The sequence below is a fragment of the Danio aesculapii genome, chromosome 4 (assembly GCF_903798145.1).
Source record: "Danio aesculapii chromosome 4, fDanAes4.1, whole genome shotgun sequence".
In the NCBI taxonomy this organism is placed as follows: domain Eukaryota; kingdom Metazoa; phylum Chordata; class Actinopteri; order Cypriniformes; family Danionidae; genus Danio; species Danio aesculapii.
In genome coordinates, this window is record NC_079438.1 from 23,550,254 (window position 1) to 23,566,545 (window position 16,292).

Genomic DNA, 16,292 nt, shown 5'->3' on the forward strand with positions numbered 1-16,292 from the left:
AAAATAATAGATTAATAAATAAATAGATTTACTAAGCAAGTATGAATAAATATTAGATAAGTTAGTTATTTGACAAAGATAAAAATGAGAGAGGAAAACTGAAGATTTAAGGATAACGTGTGTAAAATAAAATAAATTTAAAAAGGTTAAAATGTATAAGTAAACCTAAGAGCTAAAAATGCAAATTAGGGAAAGGAAAAAAAGAAAAAAAAAAAAAGAATAGAATAGAAATAGAAAAAAATAAGTCCAAACACTGTTTAATAGAGAAAAAATGAGATGATTAAAAATGTAGAAAATGTTTCAAATATAGGTATATTAACAGAATAGATAATAAAAACTAGAAAAATCAGTAACATTCTGAAGAAACTAAGGTTTGCTTTTAGAGGATTAGTTTATATTTAAGAGCAATAAAAATGTTTTGTCATCTTTATCAAAGTCAGTTACATGTTATCTGAGCCATCATCTATTTGGAGTAAAGCACAGTGATTCAGATGAAATTCATAGAAGCTAGGTAAATGTAAAGAACATGATGGAGTGAGTTAAAAAGTTATTTTTTAAAAGTTCATGCAGTAAGGAGCTAAACTGATAATTAAGCATTGCATTTTAAAAATGAAAAATGGTTCTAGTAAGCAAATATGTGGGTTAAATTAATACTATGAACCCTAAGCTATAGCCGTAATGATTTTGAACATTTATACCAGATATTAGGCCACCATGTAGTACTGTTTAATTAAAACAGATCTGGAAATGAGAAATAAAATATTCAAATATGTGGCAGAGAATATAAAATATAAAAAATGACAAATGGCAAAATGAAGGAACATTTGATGCAGGCATAGGGAAAATAGAAACTGAGTATGGAAAATGTTAGGGAAATTAAAAAATCTTAGTAAAGAAACACTAGTATAGATAAGCAAAAATGCACAATCTGAAGCTAAAGAAACACTAGTATAGATAAGCAAAAATGCACAATCTGAAGCTAAAGAAACACTAGTATAGATAAGCAAAAATGCACAATCTGAAGCTAAAGAAACACTAGTATAGATAAGCAAAAATGCACAATCTGAAGCTAAAGAAATTAATTAGAATAACACTAAATAAATAGAAAATTATATCATATTTACATATGATAATAATTACTGGAGGAAAAATAAGCTGATAACAAAGAGAAGATAATAGATGGAAGGAGTCTTCATTTGATGGAGAAAATATGGGAAAGAGGAAAAAGACTTTTATTAAGTCATGGGCTAAATTCCATATATTATTTAAGAGGATATAGGGATGGAGTTTGGTGGACTGTAGTCTTGTACCTACCAGACATCTCTGAGTGCACTGGCAAATAGGAAAGGTGGTTGAGAAACACAATGGACAAACTGTTGGCTGTGGACATTTGTGAAAGCAGTGAGGCAGGCACTGCACGCCCAGGATTTACTGAGGACTGAAAAGGCTACTGATGTTCAGAGACCTTAAAAAGAGTCAAACAAGAGAATGATGAACTGATCAAAACAAGAAAAAGTGCACCACCAGAACTTTACATCAGCTAAATGAAAGAAAATAAGCCAGAACTAAGAGAGAGGGGGAAAACACTGTGCCCTGATAAGGAAAAATGTGTTGAGTCTGGACACCACAGAAAAGACTCCAGAGCCAATCTATGAACCAGCTGTCTTCTCAGGGTGCGAGGAGGGAGAGTCTGGCAGTCCATCTCAAAGCAGTCGAACTATAGTCCAAATTGAGTATAATGTGACCACTCAGAAGGAAAATTAAGAGCAAAAGTGTACCTACCCATTCTTGTCTCAAATCAGACTCCTGCCAATTTGATAGAGAAATATTATGTAAATTGAAGAAAAGTGTTATATGAAAATATACGATGAAAATTTAAATGTGTAATGTTGAAATTATAAATTATGATGAATGTTAAATAATTTGGTTAATTTTCATAGGTTTAATCATAGAGATCCTTAAACATAGAAGGATAAAGTACAATGCATGGTGGTGACTAAAAAAAAAAGACAGCTTTTGATAGCTGAAGAAATAATTTGGATTAGAAATTTTGATGGGATTAAATATTTAAGTAAAAATTAAGGAAATATCTTAGCATAATCCTATTTTGAGTAATCTAAACCAAGATTTGAGAGAAAAATGATGTAAGAGATTAAGACAGAGAAAAGTGTTTTATACTTAAAAAAGAGATTAGAACAAAAAAAAATGAAATGAACAGGTTGGGTACAATATAGGTAAAAAAGTGACAATTCTAAATAAACTAAAAGAATAATTGAAAGAGAAAACTGTTTAAGAAAACAGATTTTGTTTCACAAATAATCATATGTGAAGAAATTATTTAAAGCAAAAAGGAATAAGGACCAAAGAGGAAAAACCAGAATAGATAGAGAAGAACCTATAAAGAAATAAGTAATTTTTTTTTTTTTTTTTTTTTTTTTTTATTGTATGCCCATATTCACAAAACATTAACATCAAAATGTTTTAACATTAAAGAGAATGTACAGTCTTGAGAGTGAAAGTAACAGAGAAATTAATGTAAAAAAAATAATAATAATAAATAGGTGAAGAATAATTAAAAGTACAATTACATCATCTTAGAGTAGTCTTTAAGTGTAGGTTATAACAAAGAGTGTAAATGAATGTCAAGGATGTTGTATTAACTTAAGAGAGCTCTTTTATGTACTCCCAAAGGGGAGACCAAATTGACCAAAATCTATCAGATTTTTTATGTTTGTCATAGGTACGTTTTTCTAATGGTAGCCATGTAGCAATCTGTGATATCCACATTTTAAAAGATGGAGCTTGTGATGCAGACCAGAGTAGCAAAATACATTTTTTAGCTAAATATACCGATACAATAAATAACTGGAATGCATCTTTTTTAAACAGATTATTTGCATTAAGATTCAATAAGTACAGAGCTGGGGTCATGTCAAAATTAAGCTTAAGAATATTTTCCAGTACCTTATGTATTTTCTTCCAAAATGGCAAAATTTTGTCACAGTCCCAAAAACTATGAATGAATGTACCTTTATCTTTTTTACATTTAAAACACAGGTCTGTGGCATTGGCAAACATTTTCTTAATACATAATGGAGTAAAGTAGATCCTATTAAAAAATTTAAAATTAAGCTCATGGATCCCAAGAGAGGTACACTTCGGATATATATTATCACATACAATTTTCCAGTCATTTTCTTCAATAGTTTGACCAATATCCTTCTCCCAAACATCTTTAAGTCCTAGCCAGGCAGAAGTGCAATTGTTAGACAAAGTGTCATAAATCCTTGTTATCAGTCCTTTTAAACAAGCTGAATTCAGTAAAAGGTATTCAATCTCTGTTGTTTTGGATCTCAGCTCTCCTTTGTCCAACTTTGGTTTTAAAAAATGTCGTAATTGTAGATATTTATAAAAATTGGATTTTGGAACGTTATATTGATCTACAATCTGTTGGAAAGATTTTATGGTGCCTTCTGAAAGTAAGCAAGATATTTGAGAGATGCCCAGTTCCCGCCATGCTGAAAAAACAGTGTTTTGCAATGCTAAAGGCATATCAGGATTGAAAGAAAGTGGGGAGAACAGGGAGAAAGGGGTGGAGATTCCTATATGTGTCTTTACATCTTTCCAAGTTCTAAGAGTATTTGATATGATAAAATGTTCAGAAATCTTTTTTAGTTTAATATAATTCTTAACAAATGGTAAATATTTAATTGGTAAAGGGGAGCAAGCTGTTTCTTCCATTTTAAACCAAATAGAGTTAGTCCTCTCATTACACCAGCTAATCATGTTTTTTATTTGGGCTGCCCAATAATACAACTGGAGATTTGGCAAGCCTATTCCACCCCTGTCTTTAGGCTTCATTAATTTAGAAATTTTAATACGCGGTCTTTTATTGTTCCAGATAAACTTTGAGATGTGTTTATTAAGATCTTTGAAAAATGAATTTGCTAAGTAGCTCGGTATGGACTGGAATAAATATAAGAATTTAGGAAGTACATTCATTTTTATTACATTTATTCTTCCTAGAAATGAGATTGGGAGTGAACACCATGTTTTCAGATTAAGTTTGAGTTTTTCTATAAGAGGTGTATAATTATGTTTAATAAGGTCTTTAAGTGAAGATGTGACATGGATTCCTAGATATCTAAAGCCAGTTTCTGATAATTTGAATGGGGAAATTAATTTTATATGTTCCAAAGAAGGGGTGTTTAAGGGTAAAGCTATGGATTTGGAAAGATTTATTCTGTAACCAGATAAACTACTGTAGTGTGAGATGCATTCCAGCAATGCTGGAATAGACTGCTCTGGTTTGGACATAAATATGAGCACATCATCTGCATAAAGTGAGGTACGATGATCTTCCCCTCCTATTAAAATACCGTGGAAATTTCTGTTTTGTCTGATGAGTTCTGCTAGGGGTTCGATAACTAAAGCGAAAAGCAAAGGTGAAAGAGGACAGCCCTGCCTCGTCCCTCTTCCTATGCAAAATGGAGTCGAAGTGAGACCATTTGTAACTACTGTTGCTTTAGGATCAGAGTAAAGCAACTGGATCCACTTAATAAAATTATTTCCCAGATTAAATTTATCAAGAGTCGCAAATAAGAAGTCCCACTCGACTCTGTCAAAAGCTTTATCGGCGTCAAGGGAGAGAACAAGTGCTGGGTGTCCCTCACCCTGGACAAAATTAATAACATTTAAGAGTCTGCGTATATTATCTGTTCCATAACGTGATTTTATGAAACCTGTTTGGTCTGGCTTAATTAACTTTGGGAGCATACTCTCTAATCTACATGCCAAAACCTTTGCTAGTATTTTAGAATCTGTATTAAGTAGACTAATTGGTCTGTATGATGCACAATCTTGGGGATCTTTATCTTTCTTAAGTATTACACAGATGTTTGCTGTTTTTCAAGTTTCAGGAATCGTGCCTTGATCTAAGATATTTTGTAAAGCTGGAACCAAAATGTTAGAAAGTTCAGGCCAGAATGATTTATAAAATTCTGAGGGGAAACCATCAGGTCCTGGCGATTTGTTGGATGACATTGATTGTATCGCAGCTAGGACCTCTTCTGGAGTTATAGGCGAATTAAGATAATCTCTATCTTTATCTGAAATAATTGGAAGAAAAATATTATTGAAAAAAGTTGCAGTTGTGAAGCACTGTCTTGTGAGCTATAGAGTGATTCATAGTAGGATCGGAATGTGTTATTTATAATGGCAGAGTCATATGTAGAGGTACCATTTGACATCTTTAGGGATTTGATTGTTCGTTCTGATTGTTCCTTTTTAATCTGATATGCTAACAATCGGCCAGGTTTGTTTGCATTCTCATAATAATTCTGTTTGGAAAGAAAAATTAGTTTTTTGATATGATTAGTGTGATCAAGGTTAAGTTTAGCCCTAGCATGACATAAAGTAGACCAGTTTGATTGAGTGGGGTTACTGCTATGTAGATGTTCAAGTCTTTTGACCTCTTTTTCTAAATCTTGTCGTTTAGCTATGAGAGCTTTCTTATGCGCAGCAGTATAAGAAATAATATATCCCCGAATTGTGGCCTTGGCTGCATCCCACATTATTGTGGGAGAGACAGGTGAATTTTTATTATCTGACCAATAATTCTGTATTGATTACCGTACAATATTACAAAATTTGGGGTCCAGTAACAAAGAAGAGTTTAATTTCCAGGTCTTGTTTTTTGTTTTGGGGATTTCTAATTTAATATCTAATTGAACTGGAGCGTGGTCTGAAATGGTAATTGAACCAATTTGACTAAAAGATGCAAGATTAAAATAGGTGTTTGGAATAAAAATATAATCAATTCTTGAGTATGAACAATGTGGGTTAGAATAAAATGTATAGTCTCTAGTAGTAGGGTTTAATTCTCTCCAACTATCAATTAGGCCAATTTCTTTACATAATTTTTTAAGTACCAAAGAGGATTTAGGATTAACTATAGTTCCTGATGAAGATCTGTCTAGTCTTTCATCTATCACACAATTAAAATCTCCAGCACAGATCCCCAGTCCTGTGCAGTGTTCATTAAATAACAAAATGATTTTAGACATAAATTTGTGAGAATCTTCATTGGGCGCATAGACATTCATCATTGTGATGTGCTGCCCATGCAAAAGGCCAGTGACCAAAATGAATCTACCTTCAGGATCTCTAATTTGTTTTTTTTAAAATAAATGGCAAGTGTTTATTAATTAAAATAGCTGTACCTCTTTTCCTGGGATTATTTATGCATGAAGAATAATACACTTGACCCACCCAATCTCGTTTCAATTTTAAATGTTCACTATCCGATAGGTGTGTTTCCTGAAGCATAGCCACTTTAACTTTTTCCTTTTTTAAAAAAGTTAAAACTTTTTTCTTTTTAATCACATGTCCTAATCCTTTGACATTCCATGTTATAAATTTAGTCGAACTCTCCATTACCACAAGGTGTAAAATAAAATAAAAAGTAGACTGTAGTTTTCTTCATGAAAATAATACAATAACAGAATATGATGGGCAAATTTGTAACCTTAAAGAACAGCAAAAAATGAAAAAACAACTCCCTCTCCCCCACCCCAGGCTCTGTCCCCAAATGACAGTGCCATCTAAATCCCCCTAAACCTAGGTCTCTGTACCTCATTGGGCTCAGGTAAAGAAAAATTATACCTGCTACCAACATAAGGTTCAGGATCATATTTGAGAGACACTTGCCTCACGTTAATCCGCTCCAATAAAGCAAGTATAATCTCGGAGTACCCATACAGCGAGGAGAGAAAAAAAAAGTGAAACATTTGTTTTCATTGAAACAAAAATGACAAGAAAAAGGTGATTAGTCTGTTATATGAATTAACAGTCACATCTGTCATTAAAAATAGAAATGGCGTATGAGAATCCGGATGAAATTAAGTCACTACTCCTCCAAATATAACTCAGATGAAAAAATAATTAAGAATCCCGTCTTCCTCACTTATCTTGCAAAGTCTCAATGAACTCCTCCACCGTGGCCGGGGTGTTAAACGTACGAAGTTCCGAGCCGAAAAGACAGCGCAGCTTGGCCGGGTACGCAAATCCACGGAACATTTTGCAATCTATCAGAATCTTCCTCACAGCATCGAATTCTTTTCGTTTCCTCATCACCTCCACCGATAGATCTTGAATAACATTGCTATTTTAAAATCAAATTTCCAAAAAAACTAAAGACTAATATAAATAAGTATAAACAAACTAAAGCGGTGACTGTGCTGGGATTTTACAGTTTTAAAATGAAATAACTGCATATCTGTTTTTTGGCATAAGCGGAGGTCTTTGCACATTTACAATGTCCCCTGCTGATGAAAAACTCTTTCACTGGTGATTGAGATGGCTAGTGTTGAGAGGAAAGCCTTCCGTAAACCAAAGACCAATGTATAGTGGAGGTCAGTAGGCCCTCTGCTCCTCCACTAAACACTGGCATAAAAATTCTGATTATAAAATGACTAATTATATAGTAGGATAGAGACAGGAGTTAAACATGATTATAAACGAAAATAATTATTATTACTTGTATATTTAAATAGTATAAGTATCAGTGTGATGCACTTAAGAGGAGATCATCTTGTAAAAACTTTAATTATTCAATAATAATAATAATAACAATAAACAAACTATTAAAATATGCATAAACTAATTTGATAAGGAGAGGGTAAAACTAAGTAATACCTGGGTCTGTAACAGCACAACTTTCTCTTTCAATCTGAAAATCATTTTTACACCTGCGCTATGAAAACATTAATGCACTGTGTGATATCCGTTGCACTCGTCAGAGCTAGCAGAGCTGCAAATCAACCGGTCAGCGCGGTTTGGCTTATTAATAGTTTTTTTTTTGGGTAGACGTCTGTAACAGTAGTTCTCTGGCATTGGTACACTTCACTGCTGCTACTTACTTTACTCTGCCGCCCCACCTCTTGCTCGCCGCTTATGTGCAGGTAAAGTAAGCTTGCGCCTGTAATCACAGCACCCCCTCTGTTCAAAACATGTATCGCGATTCATTTAACCGGTTTGAAACGTCACATAATTTAATAAATTTTCAATCGGCTCACGGTGAATCGTTACATTACCACACAAGACCGAATACAGTATACTATACGAATTCATCACATGGCCTAACGTTACCATACTTACGCTGTACAGTTTCTCTTGCCACTGAAGAAGCCCGCGACTCCTGAGGGACTGCTGTGGGACGAATATTTGACGGTTGTGTTTCCTGTGTCCGTCGTTCCTCCTGCTGTTCCAATGCAGCAGCTGCTTCTCTTAAAAGCTGGCTTACCGTTTTTTCCATTTTATTCCTTTTAATAAACGTAACAGTAACGTTAGTAACTCTCGCTGTCAAAACCCGGCTTTGCGGCTTCTCCCCTCGAGCTGTGGAAACACTCGACGTCACTTAAATACGCCCCTCCCTCTAATTACCATAGGCTTTGCATACAGGTTGACGTTGAAAATGAAATCTGAAATGAAAAAGTGTCAATAAAAGGAAAGCTTAAATTTACATTTTAATTTGAATTTTGTCACTATTATAGCGTGAACATTAATAACATGCTTTGTAAAAATTGTGTTTGCATTTTATTTTTCAGTTTGGCTTTTCATTTTAATATTGGCAGTCTTGACGCGGAAATGCAGTGAAAATTAAATCTTCAATTTGGAAACTTTATTTTAATTATCAATTTGACAGGGACGATGTGTTGTCAAAGTGAAAATGAAAATGAAAATTAAATAATTTCATTTCGATTTCAATTTTGGCAGATATTTTGCGAACAGTGTTTTAAAATGAAATTGTTAATCTGATTTTCATTTTCATTTCAAATGTTTATTTGATTTATTTAATATTGGCAGGATTTACCTTCCATACACCAGCTCTTCCACCAACGTCAAAGATCACTCCCACCCGAACCATCAAACCACCTCTTACCTTCACCTGCTTCATCTTACGCCTCTGCCAGATCATCACCCATAATCTCTACAAAAATCACTACACAAAACTCAGTCAAATTCCACAGATGCTGGAATTCAAGTCCAAAGCCGATGCAATAAATCAGAACTCCTCAAACTGTACTCCTCAATTACATCACCAACACCGCCTCCAAAGGATACCTCCAGGACAACCAGCTCACGTCAAGCAACCTATCCACCACCCACAGTATCTCCACCTGAAAATACACATTCTGGACCGTCCGAGAACAGCCAAAAAAAAAAACCTACCCCAAGTAGAACTTTATCCAGATGTCGCCTCCAAGAGACCAGGAATACCACCCCCACAATAGACAATAATCAAGAAATGGACACTCTTTCGGACAATAGCCAAGTACCCCTCCACTGGCTACCAGCCCCTCCATCAAATTCAACCCCCAGCCCTTCTCCTCCAGTCCCCTCTGCTGCTCACAACCCTCTCCAATACCAAACCTCTATTAATTTCCTTCTCATCAAATTTCTGACTTTACTTCTAACCCCAATGGCCAACCTCTCCCTGCCAATTTACCACCATCTAGCTTCCCCTCCTTCTTTCCCTCTTCTTCTCTTCACCAAGCACATGCTTCCTACCCCAGCATACCACCTTTCTCACACCTACTTCCAGCTCATGCCCCCTTTTACCTTGTTCTCCATCACTCCCCTCCCTATGCCATGCTCTAGCTTTAGAACCACCCTCAATCTCAAGTTCTGCAAGAAGTTTCATCTTAACAGGTGCAGACATTGATCTCGTGTCACTCTTACCACCCATTACTCCTCCTACGGCTGAGCACATTAGGTTGATTGCGGCAAATTTACCATTAAATCAAAATCATCAGCTACCACCCAACTCCGCACACTTTACTGGCTGAACTCATTATGGCCTTTTCTAGATACACCAACACTATCTGTTCAGTTTTCCCCCAGAGGAGGCAAGAGCTGAACGACTATATGGCCATCATTTCTGAGCTTGTGCTCTCCTATGGGGAAACCATTTTTTACTTACCACAAGCTTTTGTGCCATCCGCATTACTCATTGGCATCAGTGTCCTTACTTGTGGGCTTTGGACACCGATCCCCACAACAAAGTATTTCTAGGTTGCCGCAATCTCTCCTGCGTGGTCTGCCGTTATAGTCTCCACCCCACTACTTCTTGTCACTTTATTATTTCTCCCCCAGTTGCAGACTCTTCTACACCCAAACCCACCAGCTACATTCACCGCCCATCAACCACTGCTATCGCTGCTTTGTTTCCTATTTCCTCCTTCCATTCCAGCGATTCCTGTCAAAATTGTAACATCGACAGGTGCTTTCAACACCTATGCAGATTTTTACATATCTGCTAATACTGTGGCGGCGCACATGCCCATGTTGTCAGCCCAGTATACAAGTCTAAAAAAAGAAATCAAAAATTACTTATCGACTCATGTGAATGTCTTTCAACATTCCATCGAATTATATCTTCACCCAACTTTTCTGAATATCTCATTTCAGGTCTATCCAACAGATTTCACCCTAGAGTTTCAACACTTCCTTCAAATAACCTAATCTGACTTAGCCTATAATCCGCTAATGACAAACCCGAAATCGTAGATCAACTAATAAAAAAAAAAAAGAAACTGACAACTAATTCTTGATCGATCCCTTCTCTTCCTACTGCATTAGTTCTATAGGCATAGCTACTAGGAAAATTCATTTCATTTTCTTTTCGGCTTAGTCCCATTATTATTACGGGGTCACCACCGTGGAATGAACCGCCAACTTATCCAGCACATGTTTTACGCAGCAGATGCCCTTCCAGCCACAACCCATCTCTGGGAAACATCCATACACACTCATTCACACTCATACACTACGGACAATTTAGCCCTCCCAATTCACCTGTACTGCATATCTTTGGACTTGTGGGGGAAACCGGAGCACTCGGAGGAAACCCACGCGAACGCATGGAGAACAAGCAAACTCCACACAGAAATGCCAACTGACCCAGCTGAGGCTCGAACCAGCGACATTCTTGCTGTGAGGCAACAGCACTACCTACTGCGCCACTGCATCACCCCACTAGGAAAATTTCTGGTTAAAAAAAAAAAAAAAAACACTTCATAATCGATTTCTCTTCCCCTCACAACTCAAACAGAAATTTCTCGGTATAAATCTAGATTCTAAGAACTTTCAAGCTTCCTTCCCCAAAGACAAAATAGATAGAATCATTACTCTATTTATATTCTATGTAAAAATAAAATTGCTGATTCTCTTTCTCATTTTCTGTTTTAGAGATTTTGGAAGTTGGTTCCAGAAGCGGAACTCCACCCAACACCTATCCTTACCTTTTCAGAGATGATATTTCCATATATCATTTCATGCACAACCTACACAGAACCTCCATCTACCTAATTTTACAAGTCATTGTCTCTAGAACACTCCAGTCACACCATTTCCCAATCCCCCCTAACCATTACATCATTTATTACACACCTCTACTCCAACAAGAATATTCAAGCTAACACCATTAAGCGCCATTAAAGAGGAATTCCATTATTCCACAAATTAATACACGGATCCCCATCTCACTCCATATCCAACCCCATGTAGGAACTCTACATATATTCTAAGCGGAGTTAAAACCAGCAGTCATGAAAGCCTCATTGCGCCCCCTTCGTCTCCTTCTTAATTAAGTATCGCCCAGCGCTTAATTCCAATACACACTCTCCTTGCAACTTTATAAAACAAAGGATGGGTTGTAACCATGGGTTAATAAGTGATAGCCCATCGGGAAAATCCGGCCATTTGGTCCCTCACACGACTATGTTAATTAACTTGCACCCAAAAGAAGAAAGACACATGTGTGTCTCTTCGGGTGCGTGATCCTCCCCCTCCCCTCCTGCTGTAAAAAAGGAGATAGAACTCATATTGTTTCGGTACAAAAAAAGCCAGCACGATTTTTGGACATTTCACGTTTAAAAGTGTGTTTGCTCTAATGTTTTACTGCTGATAGTTGTGTATGTTTTACTACATATGTAAGCAAGTATATTCACTATGGGGTGCATGTAAATGAAACGTCGTAGCATGTGTAACGCATGTAATTAACTGTATTTGATAAAGGCTGTGATGTTTGATGTCAAACTAAAGCTATAAGGCTTAAGAGAACATTGGTTTTAATGATAAAACGGTATCTGCAAATAGTAGTTAATTACTGAGCTTTATTGAGTTTTGATAACAGTAAAGTGAAGTTTTATGCCACGGGACTCCCCCTCCCTGTCGAAGACACCAAGGAAAAAGAGGGAGGGTAGACTCGCGAAGTAGCTGACAGTAACAGAATGGGCTGGTCTCAACTCTAGCCACTATAAAAGTTCAACGAGGTGAAAGTTTAACGGCTTTTGTTTGGCTTCACGAGGGATTTCTACGCACAAACTTTGCGTTGCACGCTTCCCGTCTTTACAACACAGAGCCAGACATCGCTCTTGGGAGAACTACTCGTGTAAAGCCTACGTCTGTCCGCCGTTACATCACTAAGGCAACGAGAACCCGTTCACAGGAGCTCACGCAGCTTCTGTGTACGTTCACGACTCGCATGAACTCAGTCTGACCCTGTTCTGCTCGTATAACCGCTTTCCCGTGAACACTCGGACGCAGCCCCATCCAGCAGTAGGGTCAGTCATTCAACTTCTCTGAACTCTTACTTCCTAAGTCTTGTAATTCTGCTGGAGCAGTCACTGGAGGAATTCCCATTCAACAAACTTCCCGCGTGCTGAGGTCAAACTCTCCGTCACCGGGACAGGGAGTCCCACGCTCCAGAAGACAAGGGAAAACCCTCTCCAACAAAGGACATCCCTGCCACGTCAACGCAACCAATCGTTAACTGCAACCAATCGGCTTCGCCGGAGTTTCCCTCAACCAGCTGACGAGTGTGACTGGTCATCAAAACGCAAGTAACACAAAACAACTTTCACTCCTTGCTGAAGCTGGTGTTAAATTTAAGCAGTAAACCTTAGTCAGATTCTCTGCTTGGTGGTTTTCTCAGGTTGCAATGCTAAGAACTTAGCAAGTGCGAAACGTTTGGGACTCTTTGTTATTCATCCTCAGTCATTCACCCATTCCAGAACTGTGTGTGTGTGTGTGTGTGTGTGTGTGTGTGTGAGTGTGCGCATCTGTATGTTTGTCTTTTAGAGTAGTGTACTGTGTGTTTAGCTAAATAAACCTGTTTCATTTTAAGATCCTTGTCGGAGTTGTATGTGTTTCTAAGTTACTGCCTCAGCTATATGGTCTTGTTACCTCACTTGTATAAATACTGAAATCCTGTTTTATATTATTATTGTTGGCCACGTAATAATATAACATAGATTTGCTAAAGCTAAAATCACACTGCTTACTTCTATTAGGGTGGACCAATAGATGACGTAAGTGTACGTGTTAACCTGTTTCTGACTGTGAGTCAGTCATTTGAATTTTCTGATTCGAATCCCAGAGAATTAATTTGAATTAATTTGAATTTATGAGCTAATTCTTAGAGTACCGGACATATTAGATGGTCCAGGCACTACACACAAAACCAGCATCCTTATTAAAGGCATTCAAAAAGCCCACACTCTGGAAAGGTTGTTTCACACTACTAGAATCTCTAAACCTTATAAAGTCACAAAATTTCAACCCCTTTTCCCCCTTATTTGTAGACGAGTCCAACCGCCCAGTAACTCGTTTCTGGTTCCAAGCTTCCCTTCTGACTCCTACTCCTACGCCAGAAAGGTCTCTCACAACAACAAATACAGACCCTTCAGAGGTGGTCATCTGGCACCTTCAAGACCAACATCCGCCTCAGCTAGTGCCACCTCAAAGAAGCCCAGAAAACCCTTATCAGTCGACCAGCATCTCAAGGGTGAGGGCACAACCCAGCCACATCCGTCACCCAAGGGTGAGGGCATGACCCAGCCAATTTTTTACTAGGAAAAACAAATGCTATGCAAGTCAGTTGTAAAGGTTTCCAGCTTTCTTCAAAATATCTTCTTTTATGTTCAACAGAAGAAACTTTTAGAAAGGGTTATAATCACTTGAAGGTGGTAATTAGTAAATTTACATTTGAGTAAACTATCCCCTAAACAACTACTGCCAATATATAAATCTGAATATTATATAAAAAAACACTCTAAAATATTAAATAATAAACAATTAATCAGTGTTTCAATATTGTGAAGGTTCATTACCATGATGTGTAGTATTATTCAATTTCAGCAAATGTCTGTTTCTTAGATGAAAACAAGAAGGACTTTGACTTACTGAGCTCTTTTGGAGATTTTGATGACTGCTGACAGTCTGATGAGACACTCGTCTGATCTCTGGAATTTCTGAAGCTCAAACTCCTCCAGCTCCTCCTCTGAGGTCAACAACACAAAGACCAGAGCAGACCACTGGGCAGGTGAAAGGTCAGCAGATGACAGACTTCCTCTACTGAGGTGAGACTGAATCTCTTTCAGCAGAGTTTGATCATTCAGTTCATTCAGACAGTAGAACAGAGTGATGGATCTCTCTGGAGACAGATTTCCTTCAAGTTTCTGCTTGATGTATGCAATCATTTCCTCATTGCTCTGGTCTCTGTCATCCTGCTGTGTCAACAGGCCTCGTAATAGTTGTTGATTGGACTGAAATGACAGACCGAGAAGGAAGCGAAGGTAAAGGTCCAGATGTTCATTCTCACTTTCTAGAGCCTTGTCCACTGCAGTCTTCAGGAAATCAATCATACATTTATTTTTGCTTTTGTGACTAAAAATTGATTGACACGTCTTGTTGATGTCAAGAAAAAGATGCTCATAAAGCGCTGCAATGAACTCCTGAATGCTCAAGTGAAGAAAGCAGTACATGGTACCAAGAATGATCCCCGTCTCCTCAAAGATCTGGGTACACATGCCTGAGTACACCGATGCCTTATAGACGTCAATGCCACAGTCTTTCAGATCGCTCTCATAGAAGATCACAGCTGCTGGAAGGCCAGTTTCCCCAGTGAAAGGATGAGGTTTTGATCCCAGGAGACATCTGGTGTGTTTTCTCCATCATACTTTCGTCTGCTCTGCTGGATCTGAAAGCGGAGAAAGTGTGTGTACATCTGTCAGATTCTTGGGAGATTCCTGCAGTGTTTCAGCATTAGCCCTGTGTTTCAGTTCAGTATTTCTGTTCTCCTTCAAAATGTTCTGGAGAACAGTGGCTGAAATCCAGCAGAAGACTGGGATGTGGCACATAATAAAGAGACTCTTTGAATGTTTAATGTGATCAATGATTTCTCTGGCCTGATTCTGATCTGTGAGTCTCCTTCTGAAGTACTCCTCCTTTTGGGCATCATTGAATCCTCGTATCTCTGTCAGCCGGTCGATACAGTCAGCAGGAATCTTACTGGCAGCTGCTGGTCTGCTTGTGATCCAGATGAGAGCAGAAGGAAGCAGATTTGCCTTGATGTAGTTTGTCAGGAGAACATCCGGAGAGACTGCTGAAGATACATCACGACACGTCTCATTACCAGCAAAGTTCAGAGGACGACGACATTCATCCAATCCATCAAGGATGAACAGGACTTTGAATCGTGTGCTTCTTGTAAGGTTCAGTCCTTTAGTCTCTGGGAAAAACTGAGTTATGAAGTCTTTTAAACTTTGTTTTTTCTTCTCCATTAAGTTCATTTCTCTGAATGGAAGAGGAAATATGAAGCTGATGTCTTGATTTTCTTTCCCTTCAGCCCAATCCAGAACAAACTTTTGCACAGAGATTGATTTCCCGATGCCAGCAACTCCTTTTGTCAGGACAGTTCTGATCTGTCTTGTTCAGGTGCTTCAAACAAATGTTTGCATTCAACCTGTATCTCTAGTGACTGATGACGTCTGGAAGCAGCTTCAATCTGTCTGATCTCATGTTCAGTGTTGACCTGTTCACTCGCACCCTGAGTGATATAGAGATCTGTGTAGATGTTATTCAGAAGTGTGGAGTCTCCTTGCTGAGCGATTCCTTCAAACACACTTTGATATTTCTTCTTCAGGCTACATTTAAGTTGATTAATGAAGAACAGCTCATCTAAACACAGGAGCAAAGAAACAGATACTTTTAGTCTTGACTTTTCCAGTTATATTTGTATATTTGTATACAGTCAGACAGATGGCAATGAGTCTCTAACCCTCGAGAGTATCAGCAACTTCATCTTGCTTCATCTCTCTCAGGAAAAAAGAGTGTGAGATCAAGAGCTGCTTCTGTGATTCTGCATCTGTTCTCATTAAAGTCCTTTACAAACTCTTGTCTGTTTTCTTCTAGTAAGATTTTCATAAACTTTTCCAGTTCATTCTTCA